Source organism: Octopus sinensis, linkage group LG11 (assembly GCF_006345805.1).
Source record: "Octopus sinensis linkage group LG11, ASM634580v1, whole genome shotgun sequence".
NCBI classification, from domain to species: Eukaryota; Metazoa; Mollusca; class Cephalopoda; order Octopoda; family Octopodidae; genus Octopus; species Octopus sinensis.
The window spans coordinates 75,707,078-75,724,172 of NC_043007.1; the positions used below are offsets into that span (position 1 = coordinate 75,707,078).

At 40.3% G+C, this 17,095-nt stretch overlaps 1 protein-coding gene across 2 annotated transcripts in view; it reads right to left on the minus strand.

The window, feature by feature from the left end:
* LOC115216986 overlaps positions 1-17,095 on the minus strand; it is an 82,798-nt gene that overhangs the window by 17,504 nt on the left and 48,199 nt on the right. The window lies entirely within an intron of this gene.

Sequence of the window (17,095 nt, forward strand, 5' to 3'; positions counted from 1 at the left end):
AGTAGAAAGACGTCTAGGTTGTCGTAACTATAAAAATATGTTGTATGAATTGTAAATTAAGAGGAAATCAATTTTGAGGATGTACCTGTCTTTATATTCTCTATCGTTATAATTATTGCAAATATACACTCCAGATAATTTTACCATCTAGTGAAGCGAACACGGAATTATTCATCAAAGGAATTTACAGCTTAAGCGACAACTCCTAGCTGTCATAGACGTTAAATACCAACCGATGCGGTTAATCATAACCTGGAACATGATACCCTCCCAGATAATATATTTCTCTAAACTCACATCAATGATAATTCAACGAGCGGCTAAGGCGGCATGCCAAAATATGGAGAAGATGAACATCAATACATTTCTAAAAGATATCTTGTTGCCCTCTAAAAAGGAATATAATAAAAGATCTCATCGATAAAACCGGCGATCTTTCGTCTCTAGTAGACCTTTCCGTCGATTTCCGTAAAAAATTTTTTTTTTTACATATGGGCTTGCGGGAACTTTTGAAGTAATATACATACATATACACATACACCGAGTAAAAAATTTCAGTTATCTCTTTCTTTCACACACACTAACAGAAGCGCTTCACTTACACAACATACTGTCTGTCTCCCACACCCCATCAAACACACACACGCACACACATGTACATCAATGCTTCACATGCACGGTAACTTCAAAAGAACTTCCCTCGTCATACAATCGCTTTCTCTTAGTCTCTTTCGCTCTCATTACTTCAAAAGTTCCCGCAAGCCCATATGTAAAAAAAAATTTTTTTTACGGAAATCGACGGAAAGGTCTACTAGAGACGAAAGATTGCCATAAAACCAATTCCTTTATACATCGCATGAGGAGGCGAGCATACTATCTCGACCGGGAAGAAGAAAGGATAAGCAACATCAAGAATGATGAGAAAACGCAGCATTTGTTCAAAACACGGAAACACCTACGAGTATCACCAAGTCCGCAACTGGTTGGATTCGAAAATGACCTGCGAAGCATAGTTAAATACATCAAATTCCGCAAATTCTCCTTGAGGAAGAACCAACATCTTCGGAAACTGCACACACCTGTGAAGGAACTCAAGAAGAAGGACGGGATGCTTGTGCATGAAGATAAAGCTTTTTAGACCACCGCTTCGAGCCAAGCTGATTAAAAGACTATGAACGAAGCTGTGCAGAAAGTCATGCTCGGTTGCATATGCAACGACCCATACAATGTACAATGGAAACACATTTAGACCGCCGTAACCATAAAAATATGTTGTATGACATTGTAAAACAAAAGGAAAAAAATTTTGAGGATATACCAGTCTTCATATTCTTCATATTCATATTGCACACACACACACACACACACACACACACACATATGCACATAAATTATCATCGCATTTACATTATATTTGTGTGTTACTAATAATTAATAAATCTTATTACCTGTATATAATTAGTGTGTAAAAGAGGTAGCTCCTCAATGATCGCGAGCTTCGCACTATTTGAGAAAATTTTTGTGTGACTCCAGTATTATCTCAATTACGTGGATAGAAATCAACAAATCAAATTGCTGCGTCAAATTAAACTCTTAAGTCGTCTGTAGGAAAATGTTTGACAATCCTTATTCTTTTATCTATATTTTTTAATACGTTCGTTAACATACTTCAATAGCAAACAACATGTTGCAACTCAACTTGATTTCGAGCCGGGTCGTCTGCTGCTGGAGAGGACCGATCAGGTAAAGGACCTGGGTATCTTGGTGGATTCCTCCTTTTCGCCTTCGGCCCAGTGCGTCCATGCTGCCAACAAAGCACGCGGAATTGTGTTCTTGATTCGACGGTCATTCGGAATGCTCACAGCAACCATATTCCTACCACTCTATGTCACGCTGGTGAGACCCATATTGGAGTATGGGATTCAAGCCTCTTCTCCTTATCTCCTCAAAGACATACAGCATCTCGAAAGAGTCCAGAAGCTGGCTACCCGCATGGTTCATGGTCTCAAAAATTTGTCCTACGAAGAAAGGCTGAGGACGCTCGACCTTTATTCTCTTGAAAAACGCCGCCGCCGTGGTGATCTCATTCTCGCCCACAACATCATAAGCGGAAAGTGTAACCTCTCGAAAGAGCTGTTCTTCACTCCTGCTCCAGAGCGTCGGCTGCGGGGTCATTCCGAAAAGCTCTACCTGCGACGATTTCATCTCAATCGAAGGAGAGGAGCTTTCTCCGTCCGGGTTGCGGATCCGTGGAACAAGCTGCCAGACGAGATGGTGAAGATGCCGACGACCGCTTTGTTCAAAGCCTCCCTGGACCTCAAGTGGCCTGAACTCTTTACATGAACACCACCCTGTACTTAACTCCATGTCCCCCTACATGGCCTTGCTATTTGCTTTTGAGCCAAATTAACTAACTAACTAACTAACTAACATATATTGAATCATTCCATTTGAAATATTGACGTCACAGAGGGTGCGCTATCCATCCATCCATCCATCCAATTCTCTCTCTCTCTCTCTCTCTCTCTATCTATCTATCTATCTATCTGTGATATATATACATTTCTATAATGTCGACTTTCTGTGCAACACCTTATGGTTATTAGGTAATGTAACGCCTCGTATCCCCTTCTGTTCCTCTGGACGAAATACTGCTAAGCATTATGCTCAATGTTCTAACAATTCTACCTGCTCACCGCCTCTTATCATTACCATAACAGCCTCTGTTTCTGTGAGTTGGATGGTCTCGTACCTGAAGCGCTTAGGTATCCCGGTTCCAGCTGCCTTTTCCCTTAATTTTGGCATGTCCAGTTTCCCCAGCCCCACACTAAACGTTATACCTAACCTTTCCTTCCTAGAACGTCATCCCCACGAAATCTTCATGTTCATATCTTTCCTGCAAGAGTTGACCAGCCGCTATTTAAACGGAGCATTTATAGCATTAAATTCATTGCTCTTGGAGGACCTACAAAGGTTATGATAAATGTCTTCCCCACATATTCAACAAGTAAAAATACATAGTGATCTTTCGCTTTAGAGACATAAATAGGAAATGAGGAACTGAAAATGAAAGAATGCCTCAAGCTAACGATCGCCGAAGATGGATTAACTAGAATATATTTTTTATAAGCAAACATTGAAGCGCCTAGTGAGTTGATATTTTAGAAATGAAGGAAATCTCGAATGACTTGCCAGCCACTTTTTCTGTTTGTATCAGAGAATTGAAACCGAATCTCCAAACAGCCAATTATAAGTCACAGCTTAGCCACAACGTTTTTACGTGATCTGCCGGACAAGTTTAGGCGTTAAATCTGAGAATGTGGGAAATCACCACCATAAAAACCACATTCGCTTTATCGACATTGAACTTATTCAATCGACCAAACAGCAGCAACAGTTTGGCTATCGTGAATTTAACATGATATTTCCCCCGTCTTGACAGCGTATTCAGAGAGCCTTGCTGACCAACAATTTTGTCATAACTACAGAATTGTCTGTTTATATTGTTAATTCAAAACCAACATGGAAAATGTGTTTGCGAGGTGAATAAAGTTTCTGCTAATTGTTCACGAATGTTGTGCATTGTTTACAGGCAGCCAGAACCAAAGTCAACCACCAGCACCTCCATATCATCCTTTCGATGACCTACATGACAATTGGTAACCTCTTATAATACATCTATAAGGGTATTTTACCCAATCCCCTTGAAACGAAATATGAAAGGAATTGTTGTATACAGAACTCAGTTGCACAACTAAAAAAAAAAATTTAATGTCATCAGGTGTTGGCGGATTTTAGGAAGTATGAAAGTTTTGAAGGATGAAGAATCATGACAGCTAACGACTGATGCGGGTAGTTTATACCATGCTTCAATAATTCTGAGTGTGAAAAAAAAAATGTTTCCGAAAGTCATGGGTGCTGTGTTGATTTTTGATTTTGTGAGCATGTACACGAGTGTTTGACATATGGAATTCAAAATGGTGTCCAAGGTTGTTGTTGGAAAAATGGTGGATAACCTTGTGAGTGTCTACCAAATCAGTTGCCAAACGTCTGAGCTTCAATGTATCCATGCCCAAGGAAGCAAGACGTTCAGAGTATGGTAGATACTTGACGGTGGGTATTCGTTTCGTTGCACGTGTCTGAACAGTTTCCAGGAGATTTATATGCTGAGCAAGACTGGTGATGCAAATTCCAGATTGGTGATGCAAATTCTAAGTGTGGACATACCATTGTCATATACAATTTTAAATAGATAGCTGGAGATTACTGAGTGATGCCAGGACCCCCCCCCCCCAACCTTCTTGACAATCTCAGAGGTGTGGTTCGTCCAACGCAGAAAGCTGTTTACAATAATAGCCAGATCACGTTCACTAGAAGACTTCTTGAAATTGGTATTGCTAAGGTTGTATGTAAAGGCTGGGTTTTTCCTCCCATAGAGCATGGTGACGCACTTTTACACAGCTAGCTTGAGTTGTCAGTCAGAGATCCATTGCTGCATTGTGTCCAGGTTGGATCGCAAGAAAGATCTATGGCGCATAGGATCTGTTCTTTTTATTTCGAGGTATAGCTTGATGTCATCTGCATATTTCAACACTGAAACATTCCTCAAGTTGGCACCAAATTGTGCATTTCGGTCCCTTATACAATTTCGGACGGTCGGTCGAATGGTCGGATGGATGAATTTCTATATTATTATTATTATTATTATTATTATTATTATTATTATTATTATTATTATTATTATTATTGAGTGAGAGAGCAGTGCATGCCACCAAGTGATACAGGGATAAAATATACGAAGCCCAGTATACCCATCATAATTACCAGTCTGATAAGGGTACACCAGGCACATGCATCACAGCCATATGTGCGCGACATGGTGATCTCATATCAAGATAAACAGCGCATGACCTTGCAGGTGTTGCCCAGTTAGAATTTTCTTCTGGTCGAGTAGCTCATCCCGCTCAAAAGGTTCCTGCATAAAGTTTGTTTAAGGATGTTGAACGAAACACCCATGTTTCCAGAGGTGAATTATCCAAACCTCGAAGAATTCCTTTCAACACACGGTTATGATGCTCCCCCACTGCTTCTGCTCATGATCAGAGATGCACATATCGTGAGCCACTAAGGGACATACTCAACTGGTTAAGGTCAAACAACTGACAAGCAAATCTGTGGTATTGAACAGAATATTTGCTGTAGCCCATTTTTTATATCAAGACAAAGCAATGTACATGATAACACTTCCAATCAGTTAAGATCAGAAGCCATGAGAGCCATCAGAAGCCATGAGAGCCATTAGAAACCATGAGAGCCATCAGAAGCCATGAGAGCCATCAGAAGCCATGAGAGCCATTAGAAGCCATGAGAGCCATTATTATTATAACCTTTCGAAGCGCCTCTTCCTGTTGGGAATTTCAATTGTTATATTTTCGTTGTTATCTCAGGAATTTTTACACGGTTTTTTGCAAACGGACAAAACTCTTTGTAACTTTCGTCCTGTGTTTTGACCCTTTATGTTTTAATTAATTTTTGTCAGCCCTTGTGGCCAATAAACGAATTTATTATTATTATTATTATCATTATTATTATTATTATTATTATTATTATTATTATTATTATCATTATTATTATCATTATTATTTTCTCTAAATCACAGGTTTGGTTGGAGCTTACTACCTGCAGCCTACAGTACCATGCTATTCGTTCTTTTCAGCTATCTAATACTTCCCTGGTTATTCTGGCCGTGTCAAGGAGGCAAACCTTTGGTAACAGTTCCACTGGGCACTCTATTCCAATTTCCTTTATATTCCTCTGATGCCTTCTGATACTGTTCCCAAGGACACTAAAAAAAATAATTGGTACTATCTTCATCTTCTTCATTTCCATGGACGTGCTATTTCGTCCTTATGAGGGTTGTATCCATCTATCTTTTCATCTTCCTTCTTGACTATTCGTGGGTCAAAGGGGCATGCAACGTCAACTATATAGCATATGTGGTGCACCTTGTCCACCACCACTAGATCCGGTCTGTTATGCTTTAGTACATGATCTGTTGGGATTGGAAAATCTCAGAGGATTTTGCTAGTCTTCTACTCTTTCACTCTCTGCGGTCCGTACTCATTCCACGTCTTGCCTCTCTCTAGCCCCCACTTTTCGCACAGTTTCCAATGTAGCACTTTCGCTACCTGGTCGTGCCGCCACAACTTGTAGTGGATCTGGGCAAGTCTAGGGCATTCGTTCGTGAAATGGACAATGGTTTCATCCACTCTATTGCAGATGCGGCACAGCGGAGATACTTGCTCATTACTAAGGTTGACCCTCCAGTTCGTGGCCAAGGCTTGGTTCTGCGTTACCAGTATAGTGCTCTTGGTCTCTTTATTCAGGGTTCCTTTCATCAGCCAATCCCACATATTTTTCCAGCAACTTCTGTTATGGCTACATGGAATTAACTGTATAGTCCCTTCGTGCGTAATTCTTCTTCATCTCCTTTTTGTACTTCTTCCTTTGTTTTCCCTTTTTTCTCTGCTCTCAATACACCCTCGTTCCTAACTGTCACTAGCAAGGTTTCCTTACTTTGGGCTAAGTATCACATTAAGCTCTCGAGTCTTCCATACTTACCAGTCCCATTTCTCAAGTTGCTCTTGTAAGCGTGACAGGAATTGAAGGTTTATGATACATGTGGAGTATCTCCTTCTCCCATTATAATTATTTCTGTAGCTTCAAGGAGCTGGAGTGGGTCGCCGATTCGTGACTTCCGTGCGACGCGAGGAGACGGGAATGGCTCCTTGGTACATCACGCAGTCGATACAATAAACATAAATAGAACAATGCATATATGTGCCAGAGGGAAATAAGAGACACAACCGGGTAGAATGTTTAAGAGAATATTTATTGATATGGTAACATGTGTGATTGTGTGCGTCATATATACAGAATAATAGACAGGCCGTCATAAGAATAAAATGTATGCGTGTGTATGTAAGCATAGACGTATGCGTGTTCAGAATATATAAGGATGGCGATGAAGAAGAGATATTGAAAGAGTCTGTAGCCATCGAAGTCAGTAGTAAGTTCATAAATACAAGAATGATAAATAACAGTTCGTAGTCAATTGTACACGATAGTTGAAATACTGTATCAAGAAGTTGCGGCAATGATGCAGAGCCGGTTGCAGTACATGTACGTGAAGTTGAGGCTGTGATGCTGCTGCCTGAGTCACTTGGTACAGGAGTTCTCGCAGGTTGTACATTCGCTGTTCATCCATGGTGAAGTAGTTCACGAACAGTGCAGTGTTGGACCATGGCCTGTCAGTCGCGGTTTCTCTTACATATTGACATGCGTCGATCGTTTCTCTCGTTGGCCTGAAGCCAATCCAATAGTGGCCATTTCGGCTGAGTCAGTTGCTCGAATTTTCGTTTCTAACTGGATTGCTCGCTTTAGTATCCCAGCTTAAATAACCACTAATCGTGGACGCCGGTTCGGAGCTTCTTTAGTTCGTGAATTGTCACGAATCCTAGGCGTTCGTCACATTCGTACGACCAGCTATCATCCAGCTTCCAACGGATGGTCGAACGTTTTCACAGGCAACCGAAGGCCGCTCTACGCGCCACTCCTGATTCGCAGTCTTGGACAGAATTCCTGCCTATCGTTCTTCTTGGTTGTCGCACTGCTGTTAAAACAGTCTTAGGTTTCTCCTCTGCTGAACGCCTTTACGGTACCATCCTGGCACTCCCTGATACAATTCATTGCATCCTGATACAATGTCGTATGTCACCAGACTTCGCTCATATTTCTCAAGTCTTCCACCCATGCATCTGCGTGGCCAGTCTATTCCCTCTCACGTCTCACCGGACATTGACAAACGGACTGATGTTTTTGTTCGGGATGGTTCTGTTAGAGGACCTCTCGTTTCTCCTTATAAAGGACCATTTCGTGTGCTATCGCGCACACTCAAAGCTTTTAGTCTCGACATCAATGGTCGGGCAGAGACCGTGTCAGTCGACAGACTTAGAAGGGCACATTCTGAGGTTTCCACACCCTTTGGTGACACCCCAGCCATGCCCACCTTTGATCCTTTACAACCACCTACACATCCACCTGCACGTGCACTTTTGACCACACCATCACCTCCACCTCCACCTTCGTCGCCACAACCTAACACGAACAAACCCTATGTCACCAGGACAGGTCGCACTGTGCACTGGCCAAAAAACTCACCAGAACTATTTATATTTAACCCTTTTCTTTTTTCTTCCTGTGACAGACAATTGTTTTCTCGTGTGCTGAACAATTCCAATGCCTTGCCATTGAACTTTGTAAAAAAAATATTTTGTGCATGCTCCTTTTATATTGCTTGTAATTATTTTTCTCAACTTATCACATTTTGTATCATATTTTGTACCACATCTTGTTGTTTGCGATCGGTGGCCCATCTTTGCTTTCTTGTGCCTGCTCCAGTCATTTTAATTTAGTACTAGCGTTCTCAAGGGGGATCAAATAGTACTTTTTCGGCCCATAACGCTGCTGAACACAGACTTCAAAATGTTGGCCAAGGTGTCAACGAAGAGTTTGGCGCTTGTCGTCGATGTGCAAATATGTTGTTGGCGATGTGCAAATATGCACTATCCCAAGCAGATCCATCCACGACAACCTCCATCTCATGCGACACATTATAGACAGGGTGGGGAATGAAGGTGGCATGGGTAGGGTGTTGATCAGTTTAGATCAGTTTAAAGACTTTGATAGGGTCGACCACCAATACTTGACGTCCGTTCTCACGGCAGCCGGTTTCGGTCCCGTTTTCCGTGGCTGTATCGCAGCAATGTACAGTGTCATCTGCTCGATAGTTCGGGTAAATGGGTACTTATCAGAATCATTCAGCATTATGCACTCGATCAGTCAAGAGTATCCTCTCTCGTCTCTCTTGTATGTACTGGTTCTAGAGACACTAGCGCGGAAATTGGAAGCGTTGAGAGGCATTCTGCGCGAACTAGGACGTGGGGGAACTGTGTCGGCATACGCGAACGACGTCATCGTCATAATGTTGAACATCAAGCACATGGACCTGGTCGGCATAGCTCTAAAAAATACGAGGCGTTGACAGGAGCAAAAATTAACCAGAAGTCAGTGGGCCAGCGACTTAAATTGCTTGGGGTCTGGTTCTGGTCCAGATCTCCAGATGGAGAAGAAATTGGGACAAAGTGACGAGCTGAGTTGCCAATCTCACTCAGAAATGGGCTGTGAGGAAGTGTTCCCTGAAAGTTCGGGTGGAGGTGGCGAATGCTTACATCGCATCCATCATCTACTACCGTCTCACTGTCCTGACTTGTCCAGGTTCGATTCCGACCAAACTGGAGCACCTACTTTTCCGCTTTCTGTGGAAGGGACGCGTTCCACTGGTCAGGCGCTCCATTTGCTAAATGGAGGACTGGGCATGTCGTGGCTTTGATGCGCAGACATGTGCTGATCTTACAACATCTCCAGTGCTTCCTAAACGGTGAGCAGGTGTGGTACAACAACCTGTCTCTGATCTGGTTACAAATAAAACTTATTTAACAGTGATGAATATGTAGATTATTTTTATTCATTTAAAAGTTAGAAAGACCGAAAGTGACCATGATCTTTGCAGGCAGGTCCTCACCCTTGTTTCTTTATTGCCCACAAGGGGCTAAACGTAGAGGGGGACAAACAAGGACAGACAAACGGATTAAATCGATTAAATCGACCCCAGTGCGTAACTGGTACTTAATTTATCGACCCCGAAAGGATGAAAGGCAAAGTCGACTTCGGCGGAATTTGAACTCAGAACGTAACGACAGACGAAATACCTATTTCTTTACTACCCACACGGGGCTAAACACAGAGAGGACAAACAAGGATAGGCAAACGGATTAAGTCGATTATATTGACCTCAGTGTGTAACTTATTTAATCGACCCCGAAAGGATGAAAGGCAAAGTCGACCTCGGTGGAATTTGAACTCAGAACGCAGCGGCAGACGAAATACCGCAAAGAATTTCGCCCGGCATGCTAACGTTTCTGATTGCAATCACGCAGGTCCTCACCCTGTGTGATTGCAATCTGAGGAAGAAAAACTGGGTGAAATGATTCATGTGAGACCTGAGTGTGTGCAGATAGTTCCGATGAGAAGAGGTTGTTGTTGTACAACAGAAGAAGCAAAGAGAGAACGATACTTTTATGAGCTTATGGTTGAAGGATGTTGTGAAATTTAGCATTTGTAATATACAAGTGTTTTATTGACGTAGACAACAGTTACAATTTTCTTATTGTTCAATGGGAGCAGTGATATCTAACGTGATGTGTTTACTTCCGATACAAGATGGGATTGTTCCAAGGAAATTTAGGTAGCACCAACCAATCCTCAATTACAGATTACCACTACTATTTAGAGTATACTCTCGATTTTCTTTCACTTTTGTCGAGAGAAGAAATAGGCTTAAATTGTTGATGTAAGCATCAAGCGATGTAATAAAGCGAAATTGTTGAGTGTAAAATGATAAGTGAATCAGTTCTGTTTCGTAAGAAACTGAAGTGGAGTCATAGTTTTCTTTATTCCTGTTATTGAGGAAGAGTAGAAATGATGATGTGGATGATGAAGATGATGAAGATGATGATGATGATTTCTTTATTAACAATTAAGGGTATACTTATGTATACCCTTTTATGAACAACACAGGAAAAATACAATGCACGGTGCCAAGTGGGCCACTTTTAGTAAACAGAACTAGTGATAAAGTCTTGTAAACAATTAAATCAAAAACAATCGAATATAACAAAATTCCCCAAAAGAGGGAGCCCTCCTAGGATTACTTGTGAAAGCCCCATGAGTCTACAACATTCCTGATCACCAGGGTAAGTGCCCTTTCCACTTTGTTTACAGGCGTATGCTTAGAGTAGGCCTATTCACTCGGACCATTCTTGCGACGTTCACCCACCTTTTAACAAAATTGCTGGGGGGAAGAACTTCCCTCTCCAACATAATTTTCCTTTTCAAGTGAAAAGGTGGGTTAATGTCAAACACCTGCTGTTCGACATAAACCCACAAGTCAGAAATACTCGGGCACTGGACGATAGCGTGCAGAACGGTTTCGTCACCCTGCACGCATCTCGGGCAAGCCCGGCTGACTGCACTTGTGACAGTAGAGTTTATCTCGAACAGACAGCTCCTTCCAGTAGCACTGCCAGGCCAAGACTTTCTGGAAATTATCCATTGGCCCCAGCCCGAAAAGTCCCCAGAACAGACCAGTCAGCTCATTCTTGTCTACGCCCAGAATCTCTCCAAGAACGTCGTCGCACTTACCCGCCACTAACCCTCTATAGAAAGCCATAATGGAACTTCCACCGACCGCATTACCTGAGTGTCAGAGGAGTGTGAGCGCCTGACGACATTCTAGCTGCCCGGCGCTCTTCCTCGGTGTATGTTTGATCAAGGACTGTAGCTCAGTCAAAGAGATAAGATTTGAGTCAAGGTAGAAAATACTGAAATAATTTTATAAAAAACATTTTAGTACTGGTTTCAATCACTGAGGCTACTTCAACTGTAAGCATGGAAAACAATTAAATTTTGGAAAAATTAAATGAAAAGTTGTTTAAAAAGAATATTTGCATAGTATTCAAATACAAGGGGCATTTTCCTTGTTTCTGCCTGTCTCTGTCTCTCTTGTGGGTTCGAGATCGTTGTGAATTCTTGGCAGAGAAGAAGAAGGAGAAGAATAACGCAGGAGTGGTATGATAGTAGTTGGATGTTAAATGGTCAAGTGACCTAAAAGTGACTCGTGATTGGGACCGTTTATATATATATAATGTTATGGTCGGTCATTGGTTTCTCATCTATAAAGAGCTCAGCAGTATAGGTGACTCGTCAGATTCAAATGGCCGATGGCGCATAACTTCTCTACAACTGAAGTAAGATAACATTTAACTTCCTAAAAAATATATTACTGATTTAATGCTTTAGCGTGTGCTTCTTTTTCGGATATATGAACAACTGAATATTCATAACGCACCTCGGTTGCGGAGCAATTTACAAAAGGGCGCCAGGTGGTTTGTGCTCTAGCGCAGTACCGTTGGCTGAGCACCTCTGCATAATCACGAAGGCTACTGTCTCATGGGTACTATGGAGTTATACGATCTCGATTATTCGACAACAAATATACCAACACCATCAAACGAACTTTACAAAAAAATGCTGCTCGAAAAGATTATCAACCTCATAGGACGGATGAGATGGAAGGCATACTTCTACAATCAACGCACGCCATTCTCAGAAGCCAGCGCGTACGGTATTAAGTGCTGGAGGTTCCCATCTAGAATCAAAGACCGCGAAACCTTCGAAGCAGACCTACTGGGTATCATCCCAAAGTTGAGATTCGGTAAGGCCCTTACTCATTTCAGATCAAACTCCGCTCTGACTTACGACTGCTAAAAATCTCTGTCAGGTCCTTACTCTTTTCCGATAAAACTAAAAAAACTTTATAAGGTTGATACAAGCACATACGATAGAACTTTTAGAAGACAACATAACGCAGAAATATGGACGCGTTTCCCCACACACATACATCAACATTAACAATGAAGCCAAACAGTTACCCAACAATCTACATATACCCGATAGGGTAGAAGTATTAGCTAAGAGGAATGCCTTTATCACCATTAAGGAGTATAAACAAAACTTGGATCTTTGTGGTTTTCCTTACTATCTACAATTTTGTTCCAATTGTTTTCTAATTTGATATATGGATTAAGTTTTGTATACTAATTATGAAAACGAAATTAATTTTTCCTATAAATCCATAACTAAAAAGTGGTTAGCCTTTAAAATTTGGGTATTTTAGCCAATCAGAAGCAAGTATTTTACACATCGCCGTGTGGAAAAACTCTTTTTCCATAGTAACCAAAGATGCTGCGGAGATACGAGAAAGATAATCTACTATAATAATACTCTTGTGTTTTTCTCCATCACAACGTATGAATGAAAAAGGAAGGGGTGATAGATGAATAAAGAAGGAAGAGGTAAAGGCAAACTGGTAGTGGAAGCGTTTCAACTCTGTGTATGTAATTGGAAGGTATGTGAATGTTTGTGTGCGCGCGTGTGTGTATGTGTACATGCACATCAGAGTTCAAGGTCGATGTGCCAAGTGACTTCACTCTGTGTGCTTTAGCTTCGTTACTATGGCAACAATCTGGATACTTACTGATCAGACTACACACAGATCTATCTATATAATACTGAGAATGTATATCTGTCTATCTGTATGTGTGAATCCCTAAAACTCGAGAAGTACCCAACCGATTTCATTCAAATTTTACACATGTATTACTTAGGGTTCATGGAGTGTCATGGACGAAAAAACTTTTAACTTCTTACTTAATGCGGGCCCGGAGCAATCTTTTACACTGGTTTGGTATTATGTGTTATAAGTGAATATTGTTTCGCTTTTATTCTTTCATTTTTAATCCTAATGTGATAAGACTCATGGGGTATGATATGAGTGTCATTTCAATTAAAACAATGTAACATTTTATAGATAATCTTTCTATAGTCAAATATAGTACAAGATATTTTATACCACGATGATGACGACGTCACATTTTGTTTATGTGTGTGTATAAATGTGTATGTGTCTGTCAGTGTGTGCTTCCGCGTTCGGCAAAATCACTTTTTGTATGAGTGTCTGTGTGTGAACGTATGAGAATATGTGTCTGTGTGTGGGCGTTTGCGTGTTCGATACGTACGAGATAGTAAAGGACATTTTATAATATGACAACGTCACATTTTGTATATGAGTGTGTATGTGTGTGGGTGTATGAGTATGTCTCTGTGACTTGTGTTTCCGCATTAGGTACGTTATTCGACATACACACACATCTACACATACAGATATATATATGTGATGACTGGCATGTGTGAATGTATGCTTGTGTCTCTCTTACTATATGTATATGACTACGTGAGAGTGTAAGTATGTATAGCGTCACATTTTGTATATGAATGTGTGGGTGTATGCGTTCGTTGGGAACATTATTAAACACACACACATCTGCACATGCATATATATATGTGATGCGAATGGCTGGAGGCGAAACTCTTGACAAAAAACAATCAGGTGGCACGCCCAAGGTATATAAAGATACACATCTACCATTCAATTACCAGTTCATAATTATCGCAGCAGTTGCAAGGTATTTCAATTTGCTTATATTTGGTTACTTTACACTGTATACAAAAATACAGACATACTACATACAAACAACTACTTACAAAAATAGGGATTAATGTATATTTTTTTCTATAATCATAATATTTTGTTTATGATATTCAAAAAAAAAATTTGCCACCAAAGGAAGAACGTAATCTCTCCAGAAACACCTATCAAGCAAGGAGGATTGAAAAAAGCCTGAAGGCGAGAGACTCAAAAGATAAGGGACATGAGACTTTCTCAAGATCAGCAAAGCCATGCTGCAGCACGTCAGATGGAATCTCAAGAGAGAAGGGAGTTAAGACTTTCTCAAAATCAACAAAAGTATACTGCAGCACTTAATGCTGAATAACTAAAATAAAAATTTAGCATGCCAGATTACACAGAGGTCCAATAGAATAGCTCTCAGAACAGGCCACATACAAATTTGTTCTTCACAACTCCTGGTGCTGCTTTCAGATATGATCCATCCTATTCTTATAAGAATTATAATTCTATCCAAATTGGTGAGCTAAACTGAAATTGTTACTTCTGCAAAAGCTTTAAATTTTACTCCACAAATGTTGTGTCGTCAATGCTGCACTTTCCTGTATCACCTGTTTCAAACTACACCATTTAATCCTGAGCAACGCCGGGTATCTCTGCTAGTATATATATATATATATACATACATATCCATACAGTGATACACACACACACACATATATGTATATATATATACATACATACATACACACGCACATATATATATCATCCTCCTCATCATCATTTAACTTGTTTTCCATGCTGGCATGGGATGGATAATTTGACAGGATCTGACAAGCAGCAGAGTAGAGTTGCATCAGCTTTGCTGTGGTTTCCATCTCAATGCCCTTTCTAATGCCAACCACTCTGGTGAGTACCGGGTGACATTTTTCATGCACTGATGAGGCAGCTCTGTAAATTGCAGCAAATTAAAGAAAGGAAAAGGAAATGGAAAGTATGAGAGGAGTTGGCTTTGTCAGATGTTGAAGGCTAAAGTATGAAAGAGGGACAAGCACATGAATCTTGCTATAGATGAGATACACAATTACCATACATTATGTGATGGTGGGTGAGAGTAGCTGAAAGGGAGATAAAGGTCATGGTGACAGGGTATGAGAGCATGCACACAAAGTACAAAGTGTATAGGAGGGAGAATAAAAACTGTGCATCAGGAAGGGAGGAAAGGGTAGAGTAACTTCGTAACAAGCGTGGGGGAGGAGAGAGACAGATGGTCAAATGCGGATGTAATGAGTGAAGAAAAAAGGTGGAGGTGTGGTGGAAGGTAAACAGCAGGATGGAGGAGGAGGTGGCACAGGAGTGGAGAGCTGCAGCATCACACATCAGTGGATCAGAAAGTAGGAAGACAATGTGCTTGATGAACAGTTTGCTCTAACTCGGTCACATTAATAAAATATCTGTAGTGGTTGATAAAAAGAAAGTTGTTGCTATTTCTAGCAGTCTCATGGACCATATAAAGGTTGCTTTGTGTTGTATTCTGGAATGTAAGAGCATGCATTTTCTGTGAGAAAATCTTTATATATAAAATCGAAGTTGTGTGTGTGAGACTCTGTCTCCTCCGATTTAGATTCCTAACTACTCCCACATTTTGCGGTGCAGTTTAACCAAAAGCGGGTATCTTATAGTCGTCATTCACATCGAGCCCTTCTGGGTATTAGCGCGCATCTATGATGAGTCTACGATTTAAAAAAAAATTTATCATTTTTCCGCATTTTTAATGATTTTTGCTCGGGTTATATAAGGGAAGTAACTCTCTAAAAATGCTTATATAGTTATTTCCCTTATAAACACGAGCAACGCCGGGCGATACAGCTAGTAGTTCATAAAATGCCTTTCTTTGAAAAATGCCAAATAATGGTTGAAATTATACCAAACAAACTGCAATGTATGTATGTGTGTATATAACATTTAACCAAGACAAGATGAATACGTGAATAATTTGGTATTGAACATATATCAAAGATATAGAAATATAATTTAGTATTCTGATTTAAATAGTTAATTGAGATGTACTCGCATAGCAAGTAATTTGATCTGAGATCGTGTGCTGAAACAGATGCAGCACGGATTTTTGTCAGTGAACAGGTCGCAGATTTTAGCGCCGAAAATATTTTGACAAATTAAACTTAAATGTTGAAGTGAATCGAACGGCTTTTGTGTGTTTCTTAAATGGCTTATAAACACCTTCCACGCTGCAATAGTTAATTGATATTTCAAGAAAAGCATATTCAATGATGCTAAATAAATAAACAATGACATTTAAATGATTTTATGAATGTATTTATTTGGTAACAAAAATACAATTAAAAGGAAAACTAGAGAGACAAAAATATTTGTAGTGATATTGCTAATAGAATCAGGCAGTAGCAGATTCTTTGCAGGAAATTACAAATAAAATAAGAAAGGAAAAAGCATCAAGGTAATATAAAAAGTTTTGTACAAACTACAAAGCATAATAGAATAAAAAGGTAAAGACCCCTTTCAGTCATGGAATGGCCATGGGATTGCACCTAGAAAGTTCCCCTCCAAGGCACAAGTCCAGGAAAGGTTGTTTATGGTAGACCAGCAGTCACCCATGTATACCGGCCTCCCCTCTCCACGTCGCTGATGTTATCAAGGGAAAGGCAAAGGCCGATACAGATTGGTACCAGTGACATCGCAACTCCTTTCTACAACTGAGTGAAATGGAGCAACAGGAAATAAAGTGTTTTTAAAAGAAAACAATAACAAAAATAAGCATCAATAAAAAAAAACAACTTCAAATGAATCAGTGAGTATGGACTAGAAATATCTCACAGAAATGAGAACAATAAACATTTTTTTCAATGACAC